This window comes from Aphelocoma coerulescens, chromosome 3, assembly GCF_041296385.1.
Source record: "Aphelocoma coerulescens isolate FSJ_1873_10779 chromosome 3, UR_Acoe_1.0, whole genome shotgun sequence".
NCBI classification, from domain to species: Eukaryota; Metazoa; Chordata; class Aves; order Passeriformes; family Corvidae; genus Aphelocoma; species Aphelocoma coerulescens.
This window is the reverse complement of record NC_091016.1, coordinates 82,705,697-82,717,759: the sequence shown is the minus strand read 5'-3', so window position 1 is coordinate 82,717,759 and position 12,063 is coordinate 82,705,697. Positions and strand designations below refer to the sequence as shown.

The window sequence follows — 12,063 nt, the reverse complement described above, 5'->3', positions numbered from 1 at the left end:
TCTTAGAAGCAGGGTAACAATATTTATTTTTTTAAATTTTGTGCTAGGTGAAATCCCTGAGATACTTCACAGAATTTAAAGTCTCTGAGTGAAATGTTTTTGGAAACTTAGTTGAGCTTTCGGAATTAAAGAACTCAATACATCAAATGGTAATTTAAAAATTGATTTGATAGATAGGGCTCACTTTTTTATCTGGTTTTTTTCAACCCAAATGAGCAAAAAAAAATATTTTGTCAAAAAATCCCAATATGTTTACCTTTTCCTTCTTAACTCATTAGGGCTGAGTTCAGATACTCACATAAATACAGACTTACATGTTGTGACTTTGGCTTTTGTCATGACAACAAAAGAAAAAATCAGAACAGTGTATGTAGTCTCTTTTCCCCTTGTAGTCACTTGTAATTTTTTAAAATCAAATGTGCATAAACTATATAGGCTGTTATCTCTTTAATAAGATGGGGTCTTTTTGTTTGAGTTGATAATGAAATCTCACTTCAGTCCTGAGATTTCCATGATTTCATTGTGTGGTTCACAGTATAATCTTCATATCTTCCTTTTTCTATTTTGCTGTAGTTAGTATCAGGATTCTCCATCTGTCTTTGATACTCTCTGTTTCATTTTGGAGAAGTTGTATCATTCCTATATTAGGGAGAAACAATATTTTTAGAAACCAGTTTAAAAGTAATTTAGCACCTGTAGATGAAGTACATAAGGTATTGAAGTAATACAGATAACAGTGAAACATATTTTGTAATGAAAGACTTTACTGTGCATCTTTTTTAAAAGTCTGATTTAAAGAGCCAGACTTATGTTGAAAGTTTCTTGAAAGACCTGTGTACGTTAGTGGACTGTATAACCAGAGAGTACAATAGTTTCTGAGGTGTTCCTGTCATGCAGATACCTCTGAAAGAACAGCTGAGCGTAAATCACAACTGTTATCTTGTGAAATTGTAAAATATTTATGCATATGTCCAAAAGTTTTAACCCTACTGTTATCACTGAAGGAAATTTTCAGCATGATGCACAGTACTTTTGACAGGTAGCTCCCACTGATGTTTGTGGGATTGGTATGGTTGAGTTCCTACCTATGCTTTGAAAATGTTCCTTGACATGTTTTTTAGGAAAGATAGATTTTCTTGAAGCCTTTCTTTTTTTTTTTTTTTAACTAAGTTACTTGGGCACTTGAGGTCACTAGCAGAACAGGAAGGAATATTTATTTTCATATAGAAGCACAAGATAATAGACCAATAAGGCTGACATTTTTTTTCACTTGTCTGCTTTTGTGACCAGCACCATAAATTCCCTATGTAATTGGAAGCATTATCTTCATTGTAAAGCAATATGGAATATGTTTTATAGTGAGCAGAGGGATTTGGTTTTTGTAGAGTTGTATAGGATACTTTTTTTACACACAAATTTATACTAGCTTTCATATCTAGAGATTTTCAATATTTCTTAACTGGTACAATCAAATATTGATAACACATTTAGAAATAAAAGATGTAGGGTTATGTAAGACAATCTACAGATTTTATTCATAGTACAGAATGACTTAATAGTATGTAATAGCATTTTCTAACACTATCACTCATAAAAGGAAACAGGTCTTAATAAAAGTTGAATTCCCTGCTGAATACTAAGCAGAGAGAAAGAAGAACAGTATTCAAAAGTTAAAAACCTATTTACAAATACAATTCAAAAATTTTACCTGCCATGTAAAGAGAGGTACTTTGAAGTGCGGTAGTGAAGAGGACTTTGCAGCCTAGTGGTATGTATTTTCAGTACAGATTATATGTTAGATATTGCACAGCTGATGACGTGTTTTTCAGTCCTGGTGTTGTGAAACTCTTGGACTGCATGCCACTAGTTTAATAGGTTCTATCTAGAGTTTCTTATTAAGAAGATTTCTATTCCATAACAGTCCTTTCATAATGGATGTTTAACTGCCAGTGTTTCATAATAATTACTATGTGTTTCATAATAAGGTGTGCCTTTGTTTGGAGCAGTACTTAGTATGTCTTTTATGATATCATGTTTTTTAATTACAGCTCATCAGAGTGTTCAGTATAGAATATTTATTTTAAAATTGAAATCTACTATTTTTGTGTCAAATGTTTTGTGATGTTAATTGTTTCACCACGTCTTCCAATCAATGTTGGCATGTAAGAGCTTGGTACTCTGAAAATGGAAAGTACTGTTCTCATGTGCCACTTGGATTTCACTCATTAATTAGTGGTATGGTGATATTTAAGGAAAGATGAAGAAATTAGTAAAAGGTTCAAGAATCTTTAAGAATGAATTGCTGAAAATACTTCCATAGAAGGAGAACTATAACATAAATCTATATCAGTCCTTTCCTTTATTTGCAAGAGCATTGGATTTTCCTTCCAGTTTGAGAACCATATGTAAAGAGCTGTAATCTTTGCACACTCAGCAAGACAACAATCTAGGTAAGATTCATGTGTTAGCTGGAGGGCTTTTCGATTTTATTTTCCTCTTGTAGTTCCCCCCACAAAGACCACAAAGATGATTCTTCTTTTGAACACACAGATTTTGCATTGCAGGTAGGATGAACGTATATGTGTTGTACACAGTGTTTTCTTTAATTGCCATCCTTTGTGGGGATTTATAGTAGATTGTGTCTTCTCCATATATACAAAAACCTCTTAATCTTGCCTGTTGCTGTTGTTGAATCTCAGTAGTTAGGGTGGTTAGTCTCTGAACATTCCTTTCTTTTTTGTACAGACTGATGACTGATACTTGACATTAAGCCTATTCATTTTCTGTAAACTGAGAAATTCACATAGTATTTTTTCCTCTTGTGGCAACAGTAATTGATCTGTTTCTGGTGCTAGATAGCACTGTCTTTTTGTGTCTGCTAGCAGTGTCTTGTGACATCTGAAATCCTGCTGCATTACAATACCTTAGCTTTATGCCTCTGCCTTTACTAGTTTCTTTGATTTAGAATACCAGTTAAATTCACAATTTAGATATTATTAGAAGGAAAACTAAAAATTCATTAAAGTACACCAACTCTTTTTTGGACTTCTGTCAATTACACAACATTTTCTGATTTGTATAATCAAAAATCTCAGCATAATTCTTTTTATTTCTGTCTGTTGCTGGAAACCATTATTTCATTTCTAAGCAACATGCTGTTCTCTTACAGTGTTGTATATCAACTTCATAGACACATATTGTCCCCTCTTTTCCATCAGTCTGTGTACAAGAAAAAGACTCTTCCTGTTTTTGGCCTGCAAAATCCAATCTGTTGGTAACTGGAGGATCCTTCCCTTTCTGTGTAGGCAATATGAAAAAAACCAGTTTTATGCTTTGAAAAATGCTTAATATGTTTTATTTACATAGGTCTTCCTATAAATGACTTTCAAAATTAATCTTTAGCTGGGTTTTCTGATGATTGTATTGTATTTTTGAGTCTCTTATGCATAATTTTAAACATCCATGTCTTTTTGCATCTTTTCTGAAAACATATATTGGAGACTAAATTCCTTAAATATTTTTATCAAATAATTTTATGCCTAATTTACTGGATTTCAAGTTATTCCCTGCATACTGAAGGATTTCTCTGTGTAGTTAGGTTTTTTTTTTCTGTGGGCATATCTGTCTGTCATAAGTAAGTTTACTCTTAAGTGACCTATCTTCAAAACTGGAAGAGATACAGCTGCCTTAGCAAGGTGCTTTACTTTTACAGATCAGATGTGAAGCAGATAACCTATCCTAGGTAAAATGGTCCACTATTGAGCTCTTATGCTTCTTACACTGAGCTGTCTGAAGTATCAGTGAATATTGTCCAAATATACATTAAACTGTGCTCACTGCCCTAATTGTTAATATTGAGTCATGGTTTGTCATTTTAAAGGGTTTAATTTGCCTTTACACGTAACAAATTTTTTATTCTAGGACTTCCTGCCTTATCCTCCCTTTGGAGTTATGCTATTCTACATCTCTTAACTCAAGCCCTTGTGCTGGTTCCCCCTGCCAAAGCATTTGTTATCACCTATTTTTCCATTTCCTCATCAGCACTGATGAGAGCACAATGAACATTGCCTCATCAACAAATTATATTTTTCTCTTACCAGCTGGAATAAAACATAATGAAAGAAGACAAGTTTTAAAAAGTCTCCACACATTTATCTTAATATTTTCTCTGTGAAGAAGCTTAGGAATTGTTTCAGACTGCAACAGATGCCCAAGCATTAAGTCTCTCTGGAGTGCATGCATATCCTTTTACATCTCATCAGTCTTCATTTTTATTTTATATTTTTGATCAGCTGGTTTCTGTCCTTGAGCTTGTCGGATTGATTTTCAAGCTACTCCTTGAAAACTACCTTGATGGAAAGGAATGAATGATAGAATGAGAGGAAACTACTTTTCCAGTTACTATGGGGCTCTGGTTCCTAAATTACTAGGTTGATAATTATTCAAGTTGGAAGTTAGCATATTTGCCCTTTATTCTTAACAAGCCTTCTTTCTATGAGAGTTTTATCTCCTGAAATCTCTCTAGAGTACTGCAGCATATGCTATTAGGTGTTTTCCAGGAATAGATTCATCATCCAATAGGGCAGTCCAGGTGTCAACCCTGAAATCTGCTCCTCTTATAGTTTTACAGTTTTAAGATAGTTTGGCCTCAATTGTAATGCAAAGATTTAATTTTGCCTCAATTGTAATGCAAGTGGGGATATTGTCACTATACTATATAATGCTGTGCAAGTAGACAAGCCTAAAAGCATGCCAAAAATTACACACTTCTCAAAATTGTTCCATAACAATTATTTTAAAATCAGAAAATTTTATGTCTTTGAAACCAAGTTGCACCTGATGACCCTTAGTTGATTGCTTCCAAAAGATTCTGTATAGTCTGCTTTTTTTCACATAATTTTTTTTTTCTGGTTGAAAAGCAAATCCTTGCTAATGCTAGAGATCATTTTTACTGTGAAAAATAAAAAAGTAACTGTGCCAACCTCTGGAACACTGATTTTTTTTGTCAAGTGAACCAGGCACATGGCGTGACAAGAATTTTTCTTTCTCTTTGATGGCTTTTTTAATTAAAAAATATATGTTTGTGTATACCAAGAAATCCTAGTATTTTGTGTGAATGTTCTAGAAAGCTTACTTGCTAAACTAAATTTCTTCTCCTTTACATGAGACCTGCAGAATTTAAATTTTGGAATTCTATCATTCAAATGAAGTTTCAACAGATGAGGTAATATAAAGAAGACATCTTAACTATACCTTGTATCTTAATTTTTTTAACTCATAAGCAAATTATTAAGCACTTGTTTTTTACCCAGTCTATCCTGCTAAATGTTCTAACAATGAAACTGTGGAGTTATCTTGCCTGGACAGCAGTCACTGGGAATTTTGTAAGCAAGACTTGCCCGTATTTCAGATATGCTCAGATAACTTCTAAGTATCACTTTTCCCAAAATGTGGATGAAAGCTTTAAATTGTTTAAATAGTTTAGTGCACTGTATGCCATTTATATTAGCATAAATCTGTATAATTAGTAACAGTATTTAAGTAATTAAGTAATTTTCTGTGGCTAGCACGCAGATCTGATGATCTGTCTCTTTTCTATACAAAAAATGCAAAATATACTGGAATTATACTTCCTTCTCACAATCATCATCTAGGTTGTGTAATTATTTTGAGGAGTTATGATTAGATCACAATCAGTGTTATACAATCTAAATGTTTTGGATGAGGACATATGGCTTAAAGAAGGACTTGGATAACAATGAATTAAGGAACAATCTCTCACTTTTTGCATTTTGAAACTTGGAAGAATGCTTTGATCTCTCTGAGTCATCCAGAAGAAAATTAATGTCAGTTTATGAAATTTATAGTTTATAAATAAACAATTCAGTATGGACTCCTCATCCTAACCCCTCAATTTGCTTGAACCACTTCTGAATGCTTCAAATCTCCTTCAGCTGTTCAAGAAGAGACAAGACTTCCACGGCATTTACGAGTCTACATACAAGCACAATACTACATCTACCTCTGCTATAATACTGTTAGAGATCACAGCAAGAGAAAACTTTTATCTTTTAAACTTTTTAGCATAAATATCCCCCTTACATTTTCGGGGTAAAAATCCGTAGTTCTCTAAATCCTCGCTATATTGGTGGTAGATCAGTCTGAAATCCCAGAAAGTACTTGCCATGCATCAAAACTATGAAGAAACTGCTGCCAGCAAAACAACCAAAATGACTTTATTGAGGTTGGCTGAAAAAATCATAACCAGCTGCTTTAGCAGTCCAACAGAAAATATAATACTCCCCATTGGCTAAATCTCCAGATGCATGTTGAAGAAGAAAAATATATTCACTTGAAGAGAATCAATTCTGGATTCCTATGCCAAGAAATTGATTTTTTTTTTGCCTCTCATGATGTAGGATTTTAGGAAAGCGGTAGGTTTGGTGACTTCTGCCATAAGGAAAGCACCTTGTCATATGCATTTTTTGTCCCAGTTGCTTCACCAGTATGTTTTATGTTAATTCTTGTTTCTTTGTAGATTACCCTAATCAGATTTTATTTTTTCTTAATGAGGAGTATAGAAGTATTTTAATAATGCTCTGTAAAATTGAAGATTGCCTAGAAACTCTTTCCATCCTTTCTGTTACTTTTCTTCTCATTATTCTGAAAGACACTGCAAGGCTCTACAATTCATTACTAATTATCCAAGAATCTAGGTATTTTGAATGGCTGAATTGTAACTCTTTACATCCTTAAGGAATTTTGTGTCTCTTACTATGAGCAACTCAATCTCTTCATTTTCGCTTACTTAGGTACCCATTCTGACTTTACTTTTATGACTTCCTACATAGAGGTGTTACATATTTTAAAACATATATTTCCTCTCCATATTGATGGAGCATTGCAATTCAGTCTTTTATAGAATCTGAGGGTATTTATGGAAAATTGCTTAAAAAGTCATGTTGAACTACTTTTCATTCTCTGATTTCTTCTTTGTTTCAGTTAATCGCTTACATGTTACACTGAGCATTTCACTACCCAAACATGTCAGGATCCTACATATCCTTTTGAATCTCAACAGTACCTTGAATCTTAGGATCTCAAGGGTCTTCACTAAAGCTCTTGGAGAGGATTCAGTTGGATAAACCATCTTCACTAGTAAAATCTTCTAAGTTTTCATTGGTGAATAGCTAATTAAATAATGAGTGTACTTGGTGGCCTTCTTCTATTTTGATTTTGACTGACTAGAATTGTTCTGCTTGATTCATTGTGTTTCACAGACTTCATTGCTAGACATCTGTCTGAATGCCATTCACTTTTTATCTAAATCATTATTTCTAACTACCTGTGACATTTAATAATTACATTCGCATTCTCTTCATCTTTAGAACAAGCTTGGAGATGCTGGAAGATATTATGCCACACTGTATTGTCATTTCAGACGCACATAATCCTGTCTTACACACTCATAACTGAGTTTACATGCCCAGTTTTCTGTGACTTTATTTTTGCACACTCTATGGCCAAGTTATAATGTTATAAACATACATACTATGAATATTGTTTTTGAAAGTATCTCTGCAGCCAAAACAGTGACATCTCTCATTGAAAATTTGTAATTTTATCTAATTGGGTTTAGACTGAAAGCAAAGTAGATGTCATCTACCTAATTTTGTGTTTTCAAATGTCTTGGATAAACAACTTCCATAAGTGAGTCAACATCTGAAGACTGTTTTGTCAAAAGTTCTATAGTATCACACAAAATAATGTTTCAGATCTACCATGGGCAGTGATTTGTTAATTTCTCTGTACTGTGTTAACACCCATTATCAAATAATTTCATAGTCCATGCTTGTAAAAAAACATCTGAGAAACAATTTCTTTTAGCTTTGAAAGATTCTTTACAGTGCATGGGTTCATTCTTATTTTTAACAGCCCTTGCTAATTACCAGCATATATAGTACATGAGAGGAATATTGGATTGCTTTTATGAAGTAGCTTGCTTGAAAATAAGTTGAGTCTCCAGAAAAAGTGCTGAACATTCTTTCTTTTTTATATTGGGTCATTCAATTCTGTTTTGTCAAAACAGTTTTTTCCTCTATATGCTGCAAGAGAAGAAAACACAGGTTTAGGCTTGGTACTTTGTATATTTATTTAGCAGATGATAGCATAGAATGTTAAATGTGCCTAAAGAGAAGGGCTCTTCTATATATGAAGCTGAATGTTTTTAAAGCTAAAATTATCCTTTTGAGAAAGGTCAGTGCCTCTTATGTTTTTGGAGTTAGGGGACAGAAGATTTATTTGCTTTAATTTAGATTTGGTTTCTTTCATGTGTTTTACTCTGGCATGTATGGTATTTGTGGAGAGAAGGAAACTCTTAACTCTCACCATAATGTGTAGCAGCAGTTTTCTCATGAGATATGCGAAACCTCATTCTCATGAGATATGTAGTCCCCCTACCTAAAGAACAGAACACAAGGATCTACTGGAATGGGAATAGAGTCAAGAATCCAAGAAGGTACACAGCATTTTCAAAAGATTTTGTTAATAATTAGGTGCGAGTGGTAATTTGAAAATGTGCAAGTTAGCTGATTGACAGATTCCTTTTCCATTAGCACCAGTGACTGAATTTACAAAGTGCTTGATATATTAGAAAATTAATTCAACCTGCAGCTGAACTGTTGAGTGGTATTTTTGTTTGGTTGGTTGGTTTGGCTTGATTTGTTGTTGTTTTGGTTTGTTTGGTTTTTTTCCCCCCCGAAGTCAAAACAGAAAACTGATGTAGGAGACATTTTATTTATTCAGTTAATTTCATGTATGCATCCTGCTTGGAACCCTTGACTAACAGTGAAAGGTTTTTTCATAAAAAAAAGTAGAGGTTATAGTGATGGGATGGAAAATTGTATGTTAGCAGTCACAATTTCTATTTACCCTTCTTCTGGAGGACCCAGGAAAATAAAATAATATTGAGCAGAAATGGCTGAAGAATTGAAAAACAGTTTTTATGCTAAATAAGCCAAACATATAAAAATGATCGTTATATTTTTGCTAAATACGTGGACTTTATGCACTGAATTTCTTTATTTCATCTAAATTAGGAGGGAGAGGTAAACCATTGGAAGAAAAGCCAAGATGATATGATGGTGATTAACCTTGTAGAAAATTCTAGGAACGGATGTTCAGTGGAATGAAATAGCAGCATATGTAGGATAGTATTTGAGAGTTCTCTGATGGATTATCTGGTTTCAGAATTACTTGAAGGATAGGAAAAATTGGGTAACAAAAATATTTTATGAATTTTACTCCTTTATTCTCTAAAATAGACCTTGCTTTTTCTGTAGTGTAAAAAATGCAGATATAATCCTCAAATACTTTTAGGTATTTGTAACTGAATAGTCAGTTGTACAATTATTTGGAGTGGTGGAACTTGTCTGTTAGAATATAAGGTAGGTTTTTTCGGTTTTGGGTTTTTTTACTAAGAATAGGTTTCGGAATTCAGAACTGGAAATAATTTAGTTTTTGCAAATTTAGCTAAATCCAAATTTTCTAAGTATCTTTTCTCTCAATCATCATTATCCATTATAGTTGAAAAATAAATATAAGTAGACATGTAAACAGAGTGAAATTGAAGGGAAAACAAAACAGAAAAAGAAAACACGCAAACCAAAATAAATTGAACAGAACTTTACGTCTGAAAAATAGAGCATTTCTTTCTCGGATGAAAATAATTATTAGACTTGGGTCATGGTTAAACATTATACTTCAAACCAGAAGCATAGCTTGAAAAGAAGTAAGGAAATAACAAGTGAATATTTCTTGACTTTAAGTGTTATTCACTCTCTGGAGAAAAATAAGATTGTTCCCTAGAAGTTTCTGTAGACAGACATATGGGAATTATTTATCTCCAGATCTTTCTGATTTAGCTATTTCCAGAAGTTTACCTTGCTTATGCAAGACTTCTGTCTCTAACTCATTAGAGAGTATGAGTCATTTAAGCACTGACAGGGCTTGATCAGAAATCAGATTGAAAAAATAAGTGTGATAATTATTTTTGATACCAAATGAAATCTGTAGTGTGTGCTTCAAGCATTTCTGTTTTATGTATGGAAGTCACTCAGTGTTAACTCAAATGATGGTGAAATTGCTTTAGTGTAAATCTAGTCATGCATTTTCAGGCTTAAGAATAGTGGGTATCTTTTTATGCTGTTTTACTTGTTTGTTTGCTCTTTTTAATTTATTATAATATTATAAAAAATTTTGTCTTTGGCTACAAAAGTATCCTTCTTACAGGAAAATTACTTAACAATATTGAATATTTTGAACACCTTGATTACAAATCCCACATCAGCTAAGGAATATAGATGATTTTATTAGAAAACAATGTGTTTAAAATATAAAAAAAATTGTCATTAATAATTCTTACAGCACATCAGAGACAGGTTAAAATATAAGTAATTTTTATTAAGTAGGGTTGTTCTGGCACATCACTCTCATTATATTGTTTGTTTTGTTCTGTGTGCCCATTAGACATATGATACCTTCACTTGCCATTTAGGATTTTCCTAAAGACTTTACAACAGATAGCCACTACCTATGAGAAAGAAACATGAGCACAATGTTACTTCAGCTTGATAAAATCATTCATATAAAAGATAGCAAATGACTCAGATCTACTGCCTCTTTCCATTTGCGTTTCTTCTTTCCTCAGCTATGTGGGGTAGCAATGCTGCATGGAAAAGTTTTTATGGGGTGAATAGTGAAGTGGTAGATAGCAAAAGAAGGTTATACAACTTTTTTTCATTCTCCCAGATATTCTTGTCCTTTCCTAGGAGAGATGGCTTTAGCCTTACACAGAATAGGATGCCTATTTACTTTTAGCTTGTTTGGTTTGTCGAAGTAAAGGTATAGTGTTCTGTACCAGAGCACCATCAGCAGGTATATCAAACAATTTTCAGCCAACAGGTATTACAGCAATTAGTTCATGTTCTGGAACAATTTTCTTGGTAGATATTTTGGAGGGAAAATCAAAAGGCTTATAGTGTAATGGAGGTTCGGAGAAGTTCCTTTGGAAGGAATTCCACTGCTTAGAAAATTCTCTGGTTTTGTGGCTGACACAATGTAACCAATGAGCCCTGTCCAGAAGAAAAATAGAAGGCAGCAGAATTTTTTGCATTGCACTGCTTTGCTGTGCTTGTGGAGCATGGCAAATTTAATATCAAGTTGCAAAAAATACCTGAAAAAGGCTTCAAATTTGTCATATTTATCCTCCACACACTTCTCTCTCTTTCTTTCTCTCTCTTGCTCTCCTCGTCTTCTAAATGGGCATGTTAGAGGAGAGTCAGTACTTAATCTTGTCAAAATCTGGTCAGTGTGCCCTTCGTTTATGGTAATGAAAGGAATTTTCACCTTGCTTCAAATGTAACTGCAAAATGATAAAGGTACTTAGTAGGTAGATGCATACCAGAGGCTCCTCATATTGTTCTGTTCAGCTGCTGCTAAAAGCTCAGTTCTGACTTCATCTTAAATGTCGATGGGGATTTTTAATGTTTATGACACCTTCCTCATCATCCTGCCTTCTACACTGTATAGTCATTTGTGCCTGAACAAGGGCAAATGTCAACACCAGTAAGAATGATGGTGTTGTGCCTCTATGAACAAATCTAAGTGACTCCACAGGTGAAAGCAGTGAAGATCTCTGGGCAGTAGCAGAAGCTTAATTGGGCTTTCCTGTAACACAGGACAGCTTTCAGAGCATCACTAAGCAGGGCCATGTCATGTTGTTACATAGCCAACTCCAAATACTTGCTTTAAAGAATTCACAGTTCAGAAGGAGTATTTAAATAATTTAAATAGTTAAATAGGAACAAAATTTCTATAAGGTATGAAGAAAATGAAGTGAAAAGTGAGTAAATTTCTTATGAAGTTAGGTTCAGCAGTTATAGTTCTTCAGCTAAGTAGGCAGGAGCACAGTTCAGTTTGCTGTTTACATTATAAAGCAAGGGAACTTTGAGGAGGATTTTGAAAGAGAGATATTGATTTTGGCCTTGAGGCTATTCTCATGTG

The 12,063-nt window shown here is 33.5% G+C and overlaps 1 protein-coding gene across 1 annotated transcript in view; it reads left to right on the top strand.

Moving 5' to 3' along the window:
• The window catches only part of GRIK2 (glutamate ionotropic receptor kainate type subunit 2), a 357,596-nt gene that overhangs the window by 221,369 nt on the left and 124,164 nt on the right, over positions 1–12,063 (top strand). The window lies entirely within an intron of this gene.